The sequence below is a fragment of the Zonotrichia albicollis genome, chromosome Z (genome assembly GCF_047830755.1).
Source record: "Zonotrichia albicollis isolate bZonAlb1 chromosome Z, bZonAlb1.hap1, whole genome shotgun sequence".
NCBI classification, from domain to species: Eukaryota; Metazoa; Chordata; class Aves; order Passeriformes; family Passerellidae; genus Zonotrichia; species Zonotrichia albicollis.
Window position 1 is genome coordinate 39400533 of NC_133860.1, and position 21332 is coordinate 39421864.

Sequence of the window (21332 nt, forward strand, 5' to 3'; positions counted from 1 at the left end):
GTTGGACTCATGGGCTGATCAATTCACAATGTGCCACTGCCCAAAAAGACAGAAATTTGGACTTAAACGGAGATCTTGGCGCTTGCTTCAATGGTGTGTACTAAATTGACCAATGTACTAAATTGACCAAATTTGTTTCCTATCTTCCAGGGTGTTTGAAACCATCAAGGAAAGGAACAAACACAGGAGAAGACATCGGCCTCACAAGGAAGCAGAGCCTCTCCCCAAGAAGAAAAGACCAAATTAGACAAGGCTGCGGCTTGTCCAGGCCTAGCAAGGCTTAGGCGTCAATAGGACTAGTTAGGAATAGGACTGATTTTTACGCTTTTAGACTTGTTGAAATTCTACTTAGTTAGTTTACATGATAGGAATCTCCTTCATTTCTTAGTTAAGTTACATGCATATTATTCAAGATTCTTTAGTAGTATTAGATTTATCAGTACCTGCAAGACATTTAGTGTTAGTTACGATCCGTCTTTTACCATTTCACCTTTATTGAGACAGAATCTGTTTTTATCATTAAACCGTGTTTGTTCCACTTTGTCTTTTGGTCTGTGTGAAATCACTCCAGCAACGTTTGTTCCATTTGCCTGCTGTTGCAAACACAGCACACTCCCTGACAGGAGAATCTGGGCACGCACCACCTCCCCCAGGCACAGCCCCTTGCTCAGCTGGCAGGACTGGCAAAGTTGTGTCTCCTTTACTGCCAGGGAAAGAACGCGGGCGCTTCATCCTTTGACTACTAAACATCTCAGCTGCCAGTGGAAAGGGAGGCTTTGTTTAATTCAATCAATTGGATCTAAATGAGTGCTCTGCTCTCACCATCTTTTCTGCCTCAAAGCAACGGCTTTAGTCATTTTGTAGCCCAGCAACATAACTTTGTTTCATTTTGGGGGACTGATGGACCTGACCACCTTGGAGCACGTTTCTAGAACCCCTCCGATTCTATCACATTCATAACCACATGCACCACAAAGGTATCAGTAGTCCAGTTTCAGTTTCTCTTGAAAGGAACACTCTCCCGCCCTGGGCCTCCACCAATCTCCTCAGCTAAAGCAGAGCGGCTGGCATCATTATCCTCTCTCTGGCTTCCCACACTTCAGGTATTTGCAGCAAAGAAGAAGCAAAGTCCCTCTTTTATCTAGCCCAGCAAATGGCACTGCCCAGCAAGCCTTTGGTGGCAGGGGCTGTGCAGGGTGGAGAGGGGGCCAGGGAGGGGGCAATTGCCAGGCTGCTTCTGGGAAGCGCAGGCAAGCTTGCCCTTGTCTGATGGAGCCAGTGCAGCTGGCCTTTGGAGCCTACAAAGTGTCTGCCTTGCAGTGCCACTTGGTACAGCTGCCCCCTCACTTTGCTGCCCTGTGGGCAACATGCAGCTGGGAAGGAAGCAAGATGGGCACTGAAGCAAGATTTGCTTTGCCTTAACAATAGGCAGGAAAGCAGCAAAACTGGCTGGCTTTGGTCCTATCTGGCATCTAAGTATGAAAAGAAACGTGAAGGCCGTCAGTGTGGAAAGGTAATTCCGTCAGCGTTCCTGTCTTAGAGGAATCCCCGAGTCTTTTGAGACAAACACCTAGCTTCTCCAAGGGAGCTGCAAGAGGGATGTAGAAATTCTGCATTCATGTGTGCTGCAGAAATGCCACTGTGCTGTCCCTGTGTGTGTGTGTGTGTGTGCCCATCATTTCCCCTGAGAAACATTCTGTTTCTCCAAGTTTCAGGGAAGGAATGATGAGGTGAGAGACCAGCTCAGAAGCCCAAGGAGGGAAAACATCAAGTGACATAATTGGGCACCAAAAGGAGATTTGACAAAGGGGGCAGCATGAATGCCTCCACTTTGAGAGGAAGCTTTGAAGTTGGCTCTCTGCTGAACAACTTGCACATTCCAGCTCCTCTCAGAGCTGGAGGAGAGCCTGTGGGAGGAGTCGTGCTGCTTCTCCAGGGCAGGAGATGAGCTCTGGGCCCTTGGACACAGCCAGCCTCCTGGGCACGTTCAGCTGGGGACACCTTGCAGAGAAGCAGCGAGGAGAGACACGCCTGTCCCTGCACTGCTTTTGCCCGTCTCCTCAGACCACGCAGGTCAAAAGGCCAATGGCAAGGGTCTCAGAGCAAGCTTGCAGCAGCAGAAGTAAAAGGGGCAAAGGTAGCCCATGCCTGTTTGTGTGCCATGGCTCCCCTGGGGTTCTACATGGAATGTTGGGCTGTGCCCATGGCAACTGTCGTTGTCTCCTGCTCCTGCGGCCGTTGGTGGAACGCTGCTGGAGCAGCACTGGAGCAGCAGCTGCAGGATCAGCTCCTGGGCTGTCCCTGAGCAGCCGCCTCCTGCACTCAGCGCCACACCCGGCCTCTGCACCCACATCCTCGTCTCCCCGCCTGCCTCCAGGCATCCCCACAGCACTTGGGCACCGTCAAAGGTAAGAAAATCCCCGTTTGCCCTCAAAGCACTAACACAAGGCCACCAGGCTCCAGCTGCCTCTCCCACCAACCACGACACACAGCCTGCGTGCTCACTTTCCCCACACCAGCTTCCATGTCAAAGCGGGCTGCACCTTGCCAAGGAATCGTCTTGCCTCCCGGGCAAACACAGACACTTCCATAGAGGATGCAGAGAGCTGTCACAGTGCACTTGCAGATCCTCCTCCACAGATCACCTGCTTCAAAGTTCTTGGCACCCATTGCACTCCTAAACCCAGCTTTTGGTGACCCCAAAACAAATTGTTCATGGCTGAGGAGTTCAGGCCTTCAGTGTCAACAAATCCCATTATGCCCTGACTCAGCTCACACCTGCTCCAAAGCTGCAAAAACAAGAATGATGGCACTTCTCCTCTGGGACCCCTGTCATTCAGGCCATGCAAGCATTTGACCGGCCTTGTCCTCAAGCACAGGTGTTCAACTTCAAAAATCATCTGCTATCAGCAATCCTTATGTGCTTGCATAGTTACGTCTCTGATAGGAACATTCTCTTTTCCTATCGTATAGATACTTTTTTGCAATGCATGTAGGGCTGGTTCCGCCTCATGCTCAGGGGCAACTGGGAAATGCCATCTTCTCAAGAACACAATCACAGTATCAGAGAATTTTCTGGCTTGGAAGGGATTCTCAAAGATCACTGAGCCCAACTGCGGGGCAGCCTCAACAATCACACCCTGTGCCCAAGAGCGCTGTCCAAACAATTTTGGAGCTCAGTCAGCCTTGGTGCTGGGACCCCTTCCCTGGAGAGCCTCTTCCAGTGGCCAAGCACCCTCTGGCTGAAGAGCCTTTTCCTTCTATCCACCCTAAGCCTGCACTGGCACATCTTGCAGGCCATTCTCTTGGGTGTTCCCAGTGGCCCCAGGACTGAAGAGAGTAGTGCATGGCCTTCTGCTTCCCCTCCTCAGGAAGCTGCTGACTGCTAGAGGCTCCTGCCTAGGCAATTCCACCTCAAAAACATGGCAATGACAGCAAACAGAAAGGAGCTGGGACAGAGGAGCTCAGGCTTTGCAACCATGAGGATCAGAAGGAAGGCTACTGACACATCCTTGGCAGAACCATTTTTAACTGGAGCATTGTTTGGACCTTTTTCAGGTGGAAAGGAGAGGAACAATGAAAAGGAAAGCAAGAGCCAACAATCAGCCGTGAGTTTTGGCCTAGGGTTAAAGGGCAGCAAACTGGAGGAATGGCCAGGAGGAGAACTGCTCTTTCACACTCACGCTGGGATGGCTTCAAGCCTGTGCAGCCACAGGAAGGCTCTCTCGAGCACTTGCCTTTCTTACCTCCACCTCCTTCTTCCTTCAGACACATCAATGTTGGCAGCGACTTTCAGGCTGAGCTCCCAGAGCTGCAGAGCAGAGCACCAAGTGAGGATGAAGAGCCTGCAACCCTGGTCTGGAAGCCCTGGGGGGAAGATGACTCTGACATGGAAAAACCTGACAGAGGTAGCTTCTCTTCAAGCTTTTCTTCCACCCCTGACATACTTGGGTCTTTCAAAAGCTCCTTTTGCATAGAAAGGCAGCTTTTTGCAGCCTCTGCTTCTCTCCCTGTCTCGCCCATCTTCCCATCTACAAGTGTTAGAGGCAAGGAGAATGCTCTGCTTCTGCAGCAGAGCAGGAAAAAGAGCAAGCATCTTGCTCTCCAAATTGCTCAGGCCCATTTGCCACTGCAAGAGGGGAGATTGGCCTCCACTTCTTCTTACAGAAGCTGCTTTGAAGGGAGAGCCAGCACTGCGGGGGCCCTCGCTTCAGCTGGCCCTGCCTTTGCTCTCCTTTTCATGCTCTCCAAGCTGCTGCATTTAGCTCCCGGCCTTTCCTTGCGCCTTGCATGGCAACCTTTGCCCTTGCTGGCCTCAAGGCTGACTTTGGCTGGGTTTTTGTTGTGCTTGCAGTAAGAGAACTGCTGGACATGGCCAGCTCCCGTGGCATTCCCGGGGCAGCAGCTGACCTGGAGCGCGCCCTGCACTGCCTGCACCAGGCACGCGGCAGCGTTGCGGTAAGAAGCGGCTCTGTGGGCGCACACAAGAGGGCACAGGGAATGCACAAGGCCCGCCCACTGGGACAGCCTTTCCTGCCTGCTCCTTCAAGGAGTGTCTTTCTAGGGAGCAGAGCACTGGCTGCCTGCTGTGTCTCCTCCAGCTGCGTCAGGGCTGAGCCCAAAGGGCTCCAGCAGGGACAATCTCCCTCCTGCAGGCGGCGGCGCAAGGCCCTGCAGCCTGCTGCCTTGGAAATGGCCTGCCCGTCTGGGTTCTCTAAGACATTTGGAGGGGAAATTCCCACAAGCCTCAGTCAGCTGAGGCCATTCTGGCTGCAGCAGGAGCAAAATCATTACGTTGGTGAGAAAAATGTCACTCTTGGGGACCAGGATCAAAGGGCTGGGCAGCAAAAACTAGGCACTGGCATCAAATCCCAGGCTCTCACCCACATGGCATACAGTTGCTTGAATGTCTGAAGAGGCAAAGTAGCTGAAAGGCAGCATCTCTGATTTTTGGCTCATTTTGGATGTGGTGCGGTGGCTAAAGCCTTTTCCCCTTGGATCTTGCAGGAGGCTCTGGAGATGTTGCTCTCAGGGGGGCCTGCGACAACTCAAGGCCATCCCTTGGCCGATTATCATTACGCAGGTAAGCAAAGCAGAGCTTCTTCCTTCACTGGCAGATGCTGCCGTCCCCTTCATTGTTGTGGCAAGCGTTTCTGCTTTAACAAATTGGGCTTAACACCAGCACAAGGTCTTGTCTTCTCGGCGGGTGGGGAAAGCACCAGCATCTAGTCCTTCAGCTTGACTTGTTTTCCAGTCCTTTTCCCTGGGCAATGCCTGCTCTTGTCTTCATCACCTTCTCAGGGAGCAGACATGTACTCACACGTCAATGATGGCCTGCTACCATTTGCTTTTTGTGGCCACTGGGATCCACTTCATGTGGATCCAGGGATCCATTTACCTGCTGCTTTTTATTGCCAGGCTCTGACAGATGGACACCTGAGGAGAAGGACTCCTTCCAAAAGGCTTTCCACACCTATGGCAAGGATTTCCATCTCATCCAGAAGCAGGTAAAGCCGCAGGACATTCTTTACCTGAGCAGATCATCACCAGCAAAGCTTGCTTATGTCTGCTAACAAGCACTGGCCTTCAGTCTCTCTCTTCTCAAGTACCAAAACTGTTCAAGTAGTAACAAAACAGGACATCAAAGGCCTGTGTGAAAAGGATGATCCTGTCTCTCCAGCCCTTTTCTCCAAGCTCTTTTGGAAGATAAAGCTTTATTCTCTCAGACTTTTTGCGCAATTCTGCTGCTGCTTCCACAAGACATTGTGCTGGCATGACTGCAGTGAAGCCGGGAAAGAAGAGCTGTGCTAGATGCATTTCTTGTTGATCTGTGCATTACGTCTGTTGCCACGTAGCATGATACACGGTTTACTACATTGCATGATGCCTCTCTTTCTCCATGTTGATTTCATTTTACACCCTCCTCCATTTACTTCATGATTTTACTTCCTAGTTTACTCCATCTTCTACTTTTTCCCCAATGCACCCTACCAAGGAATTTTAGATTCCTTCTTTTTCCCTTCCCAACAGATCCAGACTAAGACCGTGGCACAGTGTGTGGAGTACTACTACACCTGGAAAAAGGAGCATCCAGTTGCCAGCACTCTTGCTCAGGTGAGGGGGAAGAAAATCCAGGCGTGCCAGGAGGGTGGAGAAACTGGGAGAAGGGGACAAAACCTGCTGGCGAGCCATGCCAGACACCGCTTTGCCAGGATCACATCAGCCCGTGCGCTGGCAAAGGCGCAGCAGATGCTGCCCAGGCCTTCCTTCTGCTGCTGCCCTGAAATACGCCATTCTGGAGCCTAACTTTGAGCCAAGAAAGCCGCACCACCACCCAAATGGGCTTTGGCTCTCTACGGATGGTTTTCTCAAGGGCTGCCACCTTAGCTGACTCCAATCAGACCCTTCCTTCCCCGCTTAATTCCCCCTGACATCAGCAATCCCTGTGTTCAGGGAGATGCTGCAAACATTCAGGCAGATTTTGTACATTCCCACCATACTCCCCAGGAAGGAGCTGCCAGTGCTGTGGCTCCCCTCACACTTTCCTTAACAGTAAAGAGCAATTGGGTTGGCAATAGTGAGAGAGAGAGAGGGAGAGACTATTCTGGGTTGTATAAAGTGTCTAACCATGTGTCTTCTCGAATTTGACTGAATTTCCATCCCATTCCCAAGACATTTCTGGAGGAAAACTAGAGGGAAATAGATGTTAGGCAGAGAGGTAGAAATAAGAAATGTCGAATTCTAGAGAGCCACACATTTATGCCACCCCTTTGGCCTGTGGAAAAGAGGAGCATTTCCCTCCAAGCTCTGCCTTGGCAGCCCGCCGCAGCCCACTGGCAAAGGCAGCCGTTTGCTCAGCTCTTGAGGCTTTGGAAGGATTTCCTTAGGCCGATAGATTTTTGTGCTGGATGCAGGCATTTCCAGCTTTCTGAGGGGAAGGAAACATTGAAACAGGATTCTTTGATTTCCAGGGCGTGGGCAAAGCCAAGAGGAGCAAAAGCCCCCCCAGAAAGGAGGAGGGGCAGACAGGGAAGAGAAGCCGCAAGAGGGCTGGCAGCGCCGAGTGTCCCTGCTGCCAACCGCGCCAGCCGCCCCGTTCGGCGGGAGGCCCCTTTCCCTGCGGCCAGTGCAAACGGTGCGCAACTTCCTGCTCCTTCTGCTCCAACCTGCGCCTTTGCACTAAAACAGGCTGACCCTTTGCAAAGGCGCCGCAGGGCAAGCTCACGCCACTTGCACCATCGCCCCTCGCAGCCCTGCTCAAGCGTACAACCCACCTCAAACCCAAACAGCTCCCTTCAAACCCAGCCTTCACAATCAAACCTTGCCATGCCCCAACCAGACACACTGCATCCAAGTAGCAGCAGATGCATCAAAGCTTCCTTTGATGCTGCTGATCAAATTCCAAATAGGATGCAACAAAAGGAGGAAGACATTTCAAGGCATTGAAACAAGAAAGGTTGGACTCATGGGCTGATCAATTCACAATGTGCCACTGCCCAAAAAGACAGAAATTTGGACTTAAACGGAGATCTTGGCGCTTGCTTCAATGGTGTGTACTAAATTGACCAATGTACTAAATTGACCAAATTTGTTTCCTATCTTCCAGGGTGTTTGAAACCATCAAGGAAAGGAACAAACACAGGAGAAGACATCGGCCTCACAAGGAAGCAGAGCCTCTCCCCAAGAAGAAAAGACCAAATTAGACAAGGCTGCGGCTTGTCCAGGCCTAGCAAGGCTTAGGCGTCAATAGGACTAGTTAGGAATAGGACTGATTTTTACGCTTTTAGACTTGTTGAAATTCTACTTAGTTAGTTTACATGATAGGAATCTCCTTCATTTCTTAGTTAAGTTACATGCATATTATTCAAGATTCTTTAGTAGTATTAGATTTATCAGTACCTGCAAGACATTTAGTGTTAGTTACGATCCGTCTTTTACCATTTCACCTTTATTGAGACAGAATCTGTTTTTATCATTAAACCGTGTTTGTTCCACTTTGTCTTTTGGTCTGTGTGAAATCACTCCAGCAACGTTTGTTCCATTTGCCTGCTGTTGCAAACACAGCACACTCCCTGACAGGAGAATCTGGGCACGCACCACCTCCCCCAGGCACAGCCCCTTGCTCAGCTGGCAGGACTGGCAAAGTTGTGTCTCCTTTACTGCCAGGGAAAGAACGCGGGCGCTTCATCCTTTGACTACTAAACATCTCAGCTGCCAGTGGAAAGGGAGGCTTTGTTTAATTCAATCAATTGGATCTAAATGAGTGCTCTGCTCTCACCATCTTTTCTGCCTCAAAGCAACGGCTTTAGTCATTTTGTAGCCCAGCAACATAACTTTGTTTCATTTTGGGGGACTGATGGACCTGACCACCTTGGAGCACGTTTCTAGAACCCCTCCGATTCTATCACATTCATAACCACATGCACCACAAAGGTATCAGTAGTCCAGTTTCAGTTTCTCTTGAAAGGAACACTCTCCCGCCCTGGGCCTCCACCAATCTCCTCAGCTAAAGCAGAGCGGCTGGCATCATTATCCTCTCTCTGGCTTCCCACACTTCAGGTATTTGCAGCAAAGAAGAAGCAAAGTCCCTCTTTTATCTAGCCCAGCAAATGGCACTGCCCAGCAAGCCTTTGGTGGCAGGGGCTGTGCAGGGTGGAGAGGGGGCCAGGGAGGGGGCAATTGCCAGGCTGCTTCTGGGAAGCGCAGGCAAGCTTGCCCTTGTCTGATGGAGCCAGTGCAGCTGGCCTTTGGAGCCTACAAAGTGTCTGCCTTGCAGTGCCACTTGGTACAGCTGCCCCCTCACTTTGCTGCCCTGTGCGCAACATGCAGCTGGGAAGGAAGCAAGATGGGCACTGAAGCAAGATTTGCTTTGCCTTAACAATAGGCAGGAAAGCAGCAAAACTGGCTGGCTTTGGTCCTATCTGGCATCTAAGTATGAAAAGAAACGTGAAGGCCGTCAGTGTGGAAAGGTAATTCCGTCAGCGTTCCTGTCTTAGAGGAATCCCCGAGTCTTTTGAGACAAACACCTAGCTTCTCCAAGGGAGCTGCAAGAGGGATGTAGAAATTCTGCATTCATGTGTGCTGCAGAAATGCCACTGTGCTGTCCCTGTGTGTGTGTGTGTGTGTGCCCATCATTTCCCCTGAGAAACATTCTGTTTCTCCAAGTTTCAGGGAAGGAATGATGAGGTGAGAGACCAGCTCAGAAGCCCAAGGAGGGAAAACATCAAGTGACATAATTGGGCACCAAAAGGAGATTTGACAAAGGGGGCAGCATGAATGCCTCCACTTTGAGAGGAAGCTTTGAAGTTGGCTCTCTGCTGAACAACTTGCACATTCCAGCTCCTCTCAGAGCTGGAGGAGAGCCTGTGGGAGGAGTCGTGCTGCTTCTCCAGGGCAGGAGATGAGCTCTGGGCCCTTGGACACAGCCAGCCTCCTGGGCACGTTCAGCTGGGGACACCTTGCAGAGAAGCAGCGAGGAGAGACACGCCTGTCCCTGCACTGCTTTTGCCCGTCTCCTCAGACCACGCAGGTCAAAAGGCCAATGGCAAGGGTCTCAGAGCAAGCTTGCAGCAGCAGAAGTAAAAGGGGCAAAGGTAGCCCATGCCTGTTTGTGTGCCATGGCTCCCCTGGGGTTCTACATGGAATGTTGGGCTGTGCCCATGGCAACTGTCGTTGTCTCCTGCTCCTGCGGCCGTTGGTGGAACGCTGCTGGAGCAGCACTGGAGCAGCAGCTGCAGGATCAGCTCCTGGGCTGTCCCTGAGCAGCCGCCTCCTGCACTCAGCGCCACACCCGGCCTCTGCACCCACATCCTCGTCTCCCCGCCTGCCTCCAGGCATCCCCACAGCACTTGGGCACCGTCAAAGGTAAGAAAATCCCCGTTTGCCCTCAAAGCACTAACACAAGGCCACCAGGCTCCAGCTGCCTCTCCCACCAACCACGACACACAGCCTGCGTGCTCACTTTCCCCACACCAGCTTCCATGTCAAAGCGGGCTGCACCTTGCCAAGGAATCGTCTTGCCTCCCGGGCAAACACAGACACTTCCATAGAGGATGCAGAGAGCTGTCACAGTGCACTTGCAGATCCTCCTCCACAGATCACCTGCTTCAAAGTTCTTGGCACCCATTGCACTCCTAAACCCAGCTTTTGGTGACCCCAAAACAAATTGTTCATGGCTGAGGAGTTCAGGCCTTCAGTGTCAACAAATCCCATTATGCCCTGACTCAGCTCACACCTGCTCCAAAGCTGCAAAAACAAGAATGATGGCACTTCTCCTCTGGGACCCCTGTCATTCAGGCCATGCAAGCATTTGACCGGCCTTGTCCTCAAGCACAGGTGTTCAACTTCAAAAATCATCTGCTATCAGCAATCCTTATGTGCTTGCATAGTTACGTCTCTGATAGGAACATTCTCTTTTCCTATCGTATAGATACTTTTTTGCAATGCATGTAGGGCTGGTTCCGCCTCATGCTCAGGGGCAACTGGGAAATGCCATCTTCTCAAGAACACAATCACAGTATCAGAGAATTTTCTGGCTTGGAAGGGATTCTCAAAGATCACTGAGCCCAACTGCGGGGCAGCCTCAACAATCACACCCTGTGCCCAAGAGCGCTGTCCAAACAATTTTGGAGCTCAGTCAGCCTTGGTGCTGGGACCCCTTCCCTGGAGAGCCTGTTCCAGTGGCCAAGCACCCTCTGGCTGAAGAGCCTTTTCCTTCTATCCACCCTAAGCCTGCACTGGCACATCTTGCAGGCCATTCTCTTGGGTGTTCCCAGTGGCCCCAGGACTGAAGAGAGTAGTGCATGGCCTTCTGCTTCCCCTCCTCAGGAAGCTGCTGACTGCTAGAGGCTCCTGCCTAGGCAATTCCACCTCAAAAACATGGCAATGACAGCAAACAGAAAGGAGCTGGGACAGAGGAGCTCAGGCTTTGCAACCATGAGGATCAGAAGGAAGGCTACTGACACATCCTTGGCAGAACCATTTTTAACTGGAGCATTGTTTGGACCTTTTTCAGGTGGAAAGGAGAGGAACAATGAAAAGGAAAGCAAGAGCCAACAATCAGCCGTGAGTTTTGGCCTAGGGTTAAAGGGCAGCAAACTGGAGGAATGGCCAGGAGGAGAACTGCTCTTTCACACTCACGCTGGGATGGCTTCAAGCCTGTGCAGCCACAGGAAGGCTCTCTCGAGCACTTGCCTTTCTTACCTCCACCTCCTTCTTCCTTCAGACACATCAATGTTGGCAGCGACTTTCAGGCTGAGCTCCCAGAGCTGCAGAGCAGAGCACCAAGTGAGGATGAAGAGCCTGCAACCCTGGTCTGGAAGCCCTGGGGGGAAGATGACTCTGACATGGAAAAACCTGACAGAGGTAGCTTCTCTTCAAGCTTTTCTTCCACCCCTGACATACTTGGGTCTTTCAAAAGCTCCTTTTGCATAGAAAGGCAGCTTTTTGCAGCCTCTGCTTCTCTCCCTGTCTCGCCCATCTTCCCATCTACAAGTGTTAGAGGCAAGGAGAATGCTCTGCTTCTGCAGCAGAGCAGGAAAAAGAGCAAGCATCTTGCTCTCCAAATTGCTCAGGCCCATTTGCCACTGCAAGAGGGGAGATTGGCCTCCACTTCTTCTTACAGAAGCTGCTTTGAAGGGAGAGCCAGCACTGCGGGGGCCCTCGCTTCAGCTGGCCCTGCCTTTGCTCTCCTTTTCATGCTCTCCAAGCTGCTGCATTTAGCTCCCGGCCTTTCCTTGCGCCTTGCATGGCAACCTTTGCCCTTGCTGGCCTCAAGGCTGACTTTGGCTGGGTTTTTGTTGTGCTTGCAGTAAGAGAACTGCTGGACATGGCCAGCTCCCGTGGCATTCCCGGGGCAGCAGCTGACCTGGAGCGCGCCCTGCACTGCCTGCACCAGGCACGCGGCAGCGTTGCGGTAAGAAGCGGCTCTGTGGGCGCACACAAGAGGGCACAGGGAATGCACAAGGCCCGCCCACTGGGACAGCCTTTCCTGCCTGCTCCTTCAAGGAGTGTCTTTCTAGGGAGCAGAGCACTGGCTGCCTGCTGTGTCTCCTCCAGCTGCGTCAGGGCTGAGCCCAAAGGGCTCCAGCAGGGACAATCTCCCTCCTGCAGGCGGCGGCGCAAGGCCCTGCAGCCTGCTGCCTTGGAAATGGCCTGCCCGTCTGGGTTCTCTAAGACATTTGGAGGGGAAATTCCCACAAGCCTCAGTCAGCTGAGGCCATTCTGGCTGCAGCAGGAGCAAAATCATTACGTTGGTGAGAAAAATGTCACTCTTGGGGACCAGGATCAAAGGGCTGGGCAGCAAAAACTAGGCACTGGCATCAAATCCCAGGCTCTCACCCACATGGCATACAGTTGCTTGAATGTCTGAAGAGGCAAAGTAGCTGAAAGGCAGCATCTCTGATTTTTGGCTCATTTTGGATGTGGTGCGGTGGCTAAAGCCTTTTCCCCTTGGATCTTGCAGGAGGCTCTGGAGATGTTGCTCTCAGGGGGGCCTGCGACAACTCAAGGCCATCCCTTGGCCGATTATCATTACGCAGGTAAGCAAAGCAGAGCTTCTTCCTTCACTGGCAGATGCTGCCGTCCCCTTCATTGTTGTGGCAAGCGTTTCTGCTTTAACAAATTGGGCTTAACACCAGCACAAGGTCTTGTCTTCTCGGCGGGTGGGGAAAGCACCAGCATCTAGTCCTTCAGCTTGACTTGTTTTCCAGTCCTTTTCCCTGGGCAATGCCTGCTCTTGTCTTCATCACCTTCTCAGGGAGCAGACATGTACTCACACGTCAATGATGGCCTGCTACCATTTGCTTTTTGTGGCCACTGGGATCCACTTCATGTGGATCCAGGGATCCATTTACCTGCTGCTTTTTATTGCCAGGCTCTGACAGATGGACACCTGAGGAGAAGGACTCCTTCCAAAAGGCTTTCCACACCTATGGCAAGGATTTCCATCTCATCCAGAAGCAGGTAAAGCCGCAGGACATTCTTTACCTGAGCAGATCATCACCAGCAAAGCTTGCTTATGTCTGCTAACAAGCACTGGCCTTCAGTCTCTCTCTTCTCAAGTACCAAAACTGTTCAAGTAGTAACAAAACAGGACATCAAAGGCCTGTGTGAAAAGGATGATCCTGTCTCTCCAGCCCTTTTCTCCAAGCTCTTTTGGAAGATAAAGCTTTATTCTCTCAGACTTTTTGCGCAATTCTGCTGCTGCTTCCACAAGACATTGTGCTGGCATGACTGCAGTGAAGCCGGGAAAGAAGAGCTGTGCTAGATGCATTTCTTGTTGATCTGTGCATTACGTCTGTTGCCACGTAGCATGATACACGGTTTACTACATTGCATGATGCCTCTCTTTCTCCATGTTGATTTCATTTTACACCCTCCTCCATTTACTTCATGATTTTACTTCCTAGTTTACTCCATCTTCTACTTTTTCCCCAATGCACCCTACCAAGGAATTTTAGATTCCTTCTTTTTCCCTTCCCAACAGATCCAGACTAAGACCGTGGCACAGTGTGTGGAGTACTACTACACCTGGAAAAAGGAGCATCCAGTTGCCAGCACTCTTGCTCAGGTGAGGGGGAAGAAAATCCAGGCGTGCCAGGAGGGTGGAGAAACTGGGAGAAGGGGACAAAACCTGCTGGCGAGCCATGCCAGACACCGCTTTGCCAGGATCACATCAGCCCGTGCGCTGGCAAAGGCGCAGCAGATGCTGCCCAGGCCTTCCTTCTGCTGCTGCCCTGAAATACGCCATTCTGGAGCCTAACTTTGAGCCAAGAAAGCCGCACCACCACCCAAATGGGCTTTGGCTCTCTACGGATGGTTTTCTCAAGGGCTGCCACCTTAGCTGACTCCAATCAGACCCTTCCTTCCCCGCTTAATTCCCCCTGACATCAGCAATCCCTGTGTTCAGGGAGATGCTGCAAACATTCAGGCAGATTTTGTACATTCCCACCATACTCCCCAGGAAGGAGCTGCCAGTGCTGTGGCTCCCCTCACACTTTCCTTAACAGCAAAGAGCAATTGGGTTGGCAATAGTGAGAGAGAGAGAGGGAGAGACTATTCTGGGTTGTATAAAGTGTCTAACCATGTGTCTTCTCGAATTTGACTGAATTTCCATCCCATTCCCAAGACATTTCTGGAGGAAAACTAGAGGGAAATAGATGTTAGGCAGAGAGGTAGAAATAAGAAATGTCGAATTCTAGAGAGCCACACATTTATGCCACCCCTTTGGCCTGTGGAAAAGAGGAGCATTTCCCTCCAAGCTCTGCCTTGGCAGCCCGCCGCAGCCCACTGGCAAAGGCAGCCGTTTGCTCAGCTCTTGAGGCTTTGGAAGGATTTCCTTAGGCCGATAGATTTTTGTGCTGGATGCAGGCATTTCCAGCTTTCTGAGGGGAAGGAAACATTGAAACAGGATTCTTTGATTTCCAGGGCGTGGGCAAAGCCAAGAGGAGCAAAAGCCCCCCCAGAAAGGAGGAGGGGCAGACAGGGAAGAGAAGCCGCAAGAGGGCTGGCAGCGCCGAGTGTCCCTGCTGCCAACCGCGCCAGCCGCCCCGTTCGGCGGGAGGCCCCTTTCCCTGCGGCCAGTGCAAACGGTGCGCAACTTCCTGCTCCTTCTGCTCCAACCTGCGCCTTTGCACTAAAACAGGCTGACCCTTTGCAAAGGCGCCGCAGGGCAAGCTCACGCCACTTGCACCATCGCCCCTCGCAGCCCTGCTCAAGCGTACAACCCACCTCAAACCCAAACAGCTCCCTTCAAACCCAGCCTTCACAATCAAACCTTGCCATGCCCCAACCAGACACACTGCATCCAAGTAGCAGCAGATGCATCAAAGCTTCCTTTGATGCTGCTGATCAAATTCCAAATAGGATGCAACAAAAGGAGGAAGACATTTCAAGGCATTGAAACAAGAAAGGTTGGACTCATGGGCTGATCAATTCACAATGTGCCACTGCCCAAAAAGACAGAAATTTGGACTTAAACGGAGATCTTGGCGCTTGCTTCAATGGTGTGTACTAAATTGACCAATGTACTAAATTGACCAAATTTGTTTCCTATCTTCCAGGGTGTTTGAAACCATCAAGGAAAGGAACAAACACAGGAGAAGACATCGGCCTCACAAGGAAGCAGAGCCTCTCCCCAAGAAGAAAAGACCAAATTAGACAAGGCTGCGGCTTGTCCAGGCCTAGCAAGGCTTAGGCGTCAATAGGACTAGTTAGGAATAGGACTGATTTTTACGCTTTTAGACTTGTTGAAATTCTACTTAGTTAGTTTACATGATAGGAATCTCCTTCATTTCTTAGTTAAGTTACATGCATATTATTCAAGATTCTTTAGTAGTATTAGATTTATCAGTACCTGCAAGACATTTAGTGTTAGTTACGATCCGTCTTTTACCATTTCACCTTTATTGAGACAGAATCTGTTTTTATCATTAAACCGTGTTTGTTCCACTTTGTCTTTTGGTCTGTGTGAAATCACTCCAGCAACGTTTGTTCCATTTGCCTGCTGTTGCAAACACAGCACACTCCCTGACAGGAGAATCTGGGCACGCACCACCTCCCCCAGGCACAGCCCCTTGCTCAGCTGGCAGGACTGGCAAAGTTGTGTCTCCTTTACAGCCAGGGAAAGAACGCGGGCGCTTCATCCTTTGACTACTAAACATCTCAGCTGCCAGTGGAAAGGGAGGCTTTGTTTAATTCAATCAATTGGATCTAAATGAGTGCTCTGCTCTCACCATCTTTTCTGCCTCAAAGCAACGGCTTTAGTCATTTTGTAGCCCAGCAACATAACTTTGTTTCATTTTGGGGGACTGATGGACCTGACCACCTTGGAGCACGTTTCTAGAACCCCTCCGATTCTATCACATTCATAACCACATGCACCACAAAGGTATCAGTAGTCCAGTTTCAGTTTCTCTTGAAAGGAACACTCTCCCGCCCTGGGCCTCCACCAATCTCCTCAGCTAAAGCAGAGCGGCTGGCATCATTATCCTCTCTCTGGCTTCCCACACTTCAGGTATTTGCAGCAAAGAAGAAGCAAAGTCCCTCTTTTATCTAGCCCAGCAAATGGCACTGCCCAGCAAGGCTTTGGTGGCAGGGGCTGTGCAGGGTGGAGAGGGGGCCAGGGAGGGGGCAATTGCCAGGCTGCTTCTGGGAAGCGCAGGCAAGCTTGCCCTTGTCTGATGGAGCCAGTGCAGCTGGCCTTTGGAGCCTACAAAGTGTCTGCCTTGCAGTGCCACTTGGTACAGCTGCCCCCTCACTTTGCTGCCCTGTGCGCAACATGCAGCTGGGAAGGAAGCAAGATGGGCACTGAAGCAAGATTTGCTTTGCCTTAACAATAGGCAGGAAAGCAGCAAAACTGGCTGGCTTTGGTCCTATCTGGCATCTAAGTATGAAAAGAAACGTGAAGGCCGTCTGTGTGGAAAGGTAATTCCGTCAGCGTTCCTGTCTTAGAGGAATCCCCGAGTCTTTTGAGACAAACACCTAGCTTCTCCAAGGGAGCTGCAAGAGGGATGTAGAAATTCTGCATTCATGTGTGCTGCAGAAATGCCACTGTGCTGTCCCTGTGTGTGTGTGTGTGTGCCCATCATTTCCCCTGAGAAACATTCTGTTTCTCCAAGTTTCAGGGAAGGAATGATGAGGTGAGAGACCAGCTCAGAAGCCCAAGGAGGGAAAACATCAAGTGACATAATTGGGCACCAAAAGGAGATTTGACAAAGGGGGCAGCATGAATGCCTCCACTTTGAGAGGAAGCTTTGAAGTTGGCTCTCTGCTGAACAACTTGCACATTCCAGCTCCTCTCAGAGCTGGAGGAGAGCCTGTGGGAGGAGTCGTGCTGCTTCTCCAGGGCAGGAGATGAGCTCTGGGCCCTTGGACACAGCCAGCCTCCTGGGCACGTTCAGCTGGGGACACCTTGCAGAGAAGCAGCGAGGAGAGCCACGCCTGTCCCTGCACTGCTTTTGCCCGTCTCCTCAGACCACGCAGGTCAAAAGGCCAATGGCAAGGGTCTCAGAGCAAGCTTGCAGCAGCAGAAGTAAAAGGGGCAAAGGTAGCCCATGCCTGTTTGTGTGCCATGGCTCCCCTGGGGTTCTACATGGAATGTTGGGCTGTGCCCATGGCAACTGTCGTTGTCTCCTGCTCCTGCGGCCGTTGGTGGAACGCTGCTGGAGCAGCACTGGAGCAGCAGCTGCAGGATCAGCTCCTGGGCTGTCCCTGAGCAGCCGCCTCCTGCACTCAGCGCCACACCCGGCCTCTGCACCCACATCCTCGTCTCCCCGCCTGCCTCCAGGCATCCCCACAGCACTTGGGCACCGTCAAAGGTAAGAAAATCCCCGTTTGCCCTCAAAGCACTAACACAAGGCCACCAGGCTCCAGCTGCCTCTCCCACCAACCACGACACACAGCCTGCGTGCTCACTTTCCCCACACCAGCTTCCATGTCAAAGCGGGCTGCACCTTGCCAAGGAATCGTCTTGCCTCCCGGGCAAACACAGACACTTCCATAGAGGATGCAGAGAGCTGTCACAGTGCACTTGCAGATCCTCCTCCACAGATCACCTGCTTCAAAGTTCTTGGCACCCATTGCACTCCTAAACCCAGCTTTTGGTGACCCCAAAACAAATTGTTCATGGCTGAGGAGTTCAGGCCTTCAGTGTCAACAAATCCCATTATGCCCTGACTCAGCTCACACCTGCTCCAAAGCTGCAAAAACAAGAATGATGGCACTTCTCCTCTGGGACCCCTGTCATTCAGGCCATGCAAGCATTTGACCGGCCTTGTCCTCAAGCACAGGTGTTCAACTTCAAAAATCATCTGCTATCAGCAATCCTTATGTGCTTGCATAGTTACGTCTCTGATAGGAACATTCTCTTTTCCTATCGTATAGATACTTTTTTGCAATGCATGTAGGGCTGGTTCCGCCTCATGCTCAGGGGCAACTGGGAAATGCCGTCTTCTCAAGAACACACTCACAGTATCAGAGAATTTTCTGGCTTGGAAGGGATTCTCAAAGATCACTGAGCCCAACTGCGGGGCAGCCTCAACAATCACACCCTGTGCCCAAGAGCGCTGTCCAAACAATTTTGGAGCTCCGTCAGCCTTGGTGCTGGGACCTCTTCCCTGGAGAGCCTCTTCCAGTGGCCAAGCACCCTCTGGCTCTGAAGAGCCTTTTCCTTCTATCCACCCTAAGCCTGCACTGGCACATCTTGCAGGCCATTCTCTTGGGTGTTCCCAGTGGCTCCAGGACTGAAGAGAGTAGTGCATGGCCTTCTGCTTCCCCTCCTCAGGAAGCTGCTGACTGCTAGAGGCTCCTGCCTAGGCAATTCCACCTCAAAAACATGGCAATGACAGCAAACAGAAAGGAGCTGGGACAGAGGAGCTCAGGCTTTGCAACCATGAGGATCAGAAGGAAGGCTACTGACACATCCTTGGCAGAACCATTTTTAACTGGAGCATTGTTTGGACCTTTTTCAGGTGGAAAGGAGAGGAACAATGAAAAGGAAAGCAAGAGCCAACAATCAGCCGTGAGTTTTGGCCTAGGGTTAAAGGGCAGCAAACTGGAGGAATGGCCAGGAGGAGAACTGCTCTTTCACACTCACGCTGGGATGGCTTCAAGCCTGTGCAGCCACAGGAAGGCTCTCTCGAGCACTTGCCTTTCTTACCTCCACCTCCTTCTTCCTTCAGACACATCAATGTTGGCAGCGACTTTCAGGCTGAGCTCCCAGAGCTGCAGAGCAGAGCACCAAGTAAGGATGAAGAGCCTGCAACCCTGGTCTGGAAGCCCTGGGGGGAAGATGACTCTGACATGGAAAAACCTGACAGAGGTAGCTTCTCTTCAAGCTTTTCTTCCACCCCTGACATACTTGGGTCTTTCAAAAGCTCCTTTTGCATAGAAAGGCAGCTTTTTGCAGCCTCTGCTTCTCTCCCTGTCTCGCCCATCTTCCCATCTACAAGTGTTAGAGGCAAGGAGAATGCTCTGCTTCTGCAGCAGAGCAGGAAAAAGAGCAAGCATCTTGCTCTCCAAATTGCTCAGGCCCATTTGCCACTGCAAGAGGGGAGATTGGCCTCCACTTCTTCTTACAGAAGCTGCTTTGAAGGGAGAGCCAGCACTGCGGGGGCCCTCGCTTCAGCTGGCCCTGCCTTTGCTCTCCTTTTCATGCTCTCCAAGCTGCTGCATTTAGCTCCCGGCCTTTCCTTGCGCCTTGCATGGCAACCTTTGCCCTTGCTGGCCTCAAGGCTGACTTTGGCTGGGTTTTTGTTGTGCTTGCAGTAAGAGAACTGCTGGACATGGCCAGCTCCCGTGGCATTCCCGGGGCAGCAGCTGACCTGGAGCGCGCCCTGCACTGCCTGCACCAGGCACGCGGCAGCGTTGCGGTAAGAAGCGGCTCTGTGGGCGCACACAAGAGGGCACAGGGAATGCACAAGGCCCGCCCACTGGCACAGCCTTTCCTGCCTGCTCCTTCAAGGAGTGTCTTTCTAGGGAGCAGAGCACTGGCTGCCTGCTGTGTCTCCTCCAGCTGCGTCAGGGCTGAGCCCAAAGGGCTCCAGCAGGGACAATCTCCCTCCTGCAGGTGGCGGCGCAAGGCCCTGCAGCCTGCTGCCTTGGAAATGGCCTGCCCGTCTGGGTTCTCTAAGACATTTGGAGGGGAAATTCCCACAAGCCTCAGTCAGCTGAGGCCATTCTGGCTGCAGCAGGAGCAAAATCATTACGTTGGTGAGCAAAATGTCACTCTTGGGGACCAGGATCAAAGGGCTGGGCAGCAAAAACTAGGCACTGGCATCAAATCCCAGGCTCTCACCCACATGGCATACAGTTGCTTGAATGTCTGAAGAGGCAAAGTAGCTGAAAGGCAGCATCTCTGATTTTTGGCTCATTTTGGATGTGGTGCGGTGGCTAAAGCCTTTTCCCCTTGGATCTTGCAGGAGGCTCTGGAGATGTTGCTCTCAGGGGGGCCTGCGACAACTCAAGGCCATCCCTTGGCCGATTATCATTACGCAGGTAAGCAAAGCAGAGCTTCTTCCTTCACTGGCAGATGCTGCCGTCCCCTTCATTGTTGTGGCAAGCGTTTCTGCTTTAACAAATTGGGCTTAACACCAGCACAAGGTCTTGTCTTCTCGGCGGGTGGGGAAAGCACCAGCATCTAGTCCTTCAGCTTGACTTGTTTTCCAGTCCTTTTCCCTGGGCAATGCCTGCTCTTGTCTTCATCACCTTCTCAGGGAGCAGACATGTACTCACACGTCAATGATGGCCTGCTACCATTTGCTTTTTGTGGCCACTGGGATCCACTTCATGTGGATCCAGGGATCCATTTACCTGCTGCTTTTTATTGCCAGGCTCTGACAGATGGACACCTGAGGAGAAGGACTCCTTCCAAAAGGCTTTCCACACCTATGGCAAGGATTTCCATCTCATCCAGAAGCAGGTAAAGCCGCAGGACATTCTTTACCTGAGCAGATCATCACCAGCAAAGCTTGCTTATGTCTGCTAACAAGCACTGGCCTTCAGTCTCTCTCTTCTCAAGTACCAAAACTATTCAAGTAGTAACAAAACAGGACATCAAAGGCCTGTGTGAAAAGGATGATCCTGTCTCTCCAGCCCTTTTCTCCAAGCTCTTTTGGAAGATAAAGCTTTATTCTCTCAGACTTTTTGCGCAATTCTGCTGCTGCTTCCACAAGACATTGTGCTGGCATGACTGCAGTGAAGCCGGGAAAGAAGAGCTGTGCTAGATGCATTTCTTGTTGATCTGTGCATTACGTCTGTTGCCACGTAGCATGATACACGGTTTACTACATTGCATGATGCCTCTCTTTCTCCATGTTGATTTCATTTTACACCCTCCTCCATTTACTTCATGATTTTACTTCCTAGTTTACTCCATCTTCTACTTTTTCCCCAATGCACCCTACCAAGGAATTTTAGATTCCTTCTTTTTCCCTTCCCAACAGATCCAGACTAAGACCGTGGCACAGTGTGTGGAGTACTACTACACCTGGAAAAAGGAGCATCCAGTTGCCAGCACTCTTGCTCAGGTGAGGGGGAAGAAAATCCAGGCGTGCCAGGAGGGTGGAGAAACTGGGAGAAGGGGACAAAACCTGCTGGCGAGCCATGCCAGACACCGCTTTGCCAGGATCACATCAGCCCGTGCGCTGGCAAAGGCGCAGCAGATGCTGCCCAGGCCTTCCTTCTGCTGCTGCCCTGAAATACGCCATTCTGGAGCCTAACTTTGAGCCAAGAAAGCCGCACCACCACCCAAATGGGCTTTGGCTCTCTACGGATGGTTTTCTCAAGGGCTGCCACCTTAGCTGACTCCAATCAGACCCTTCCTTCCCCGCTTA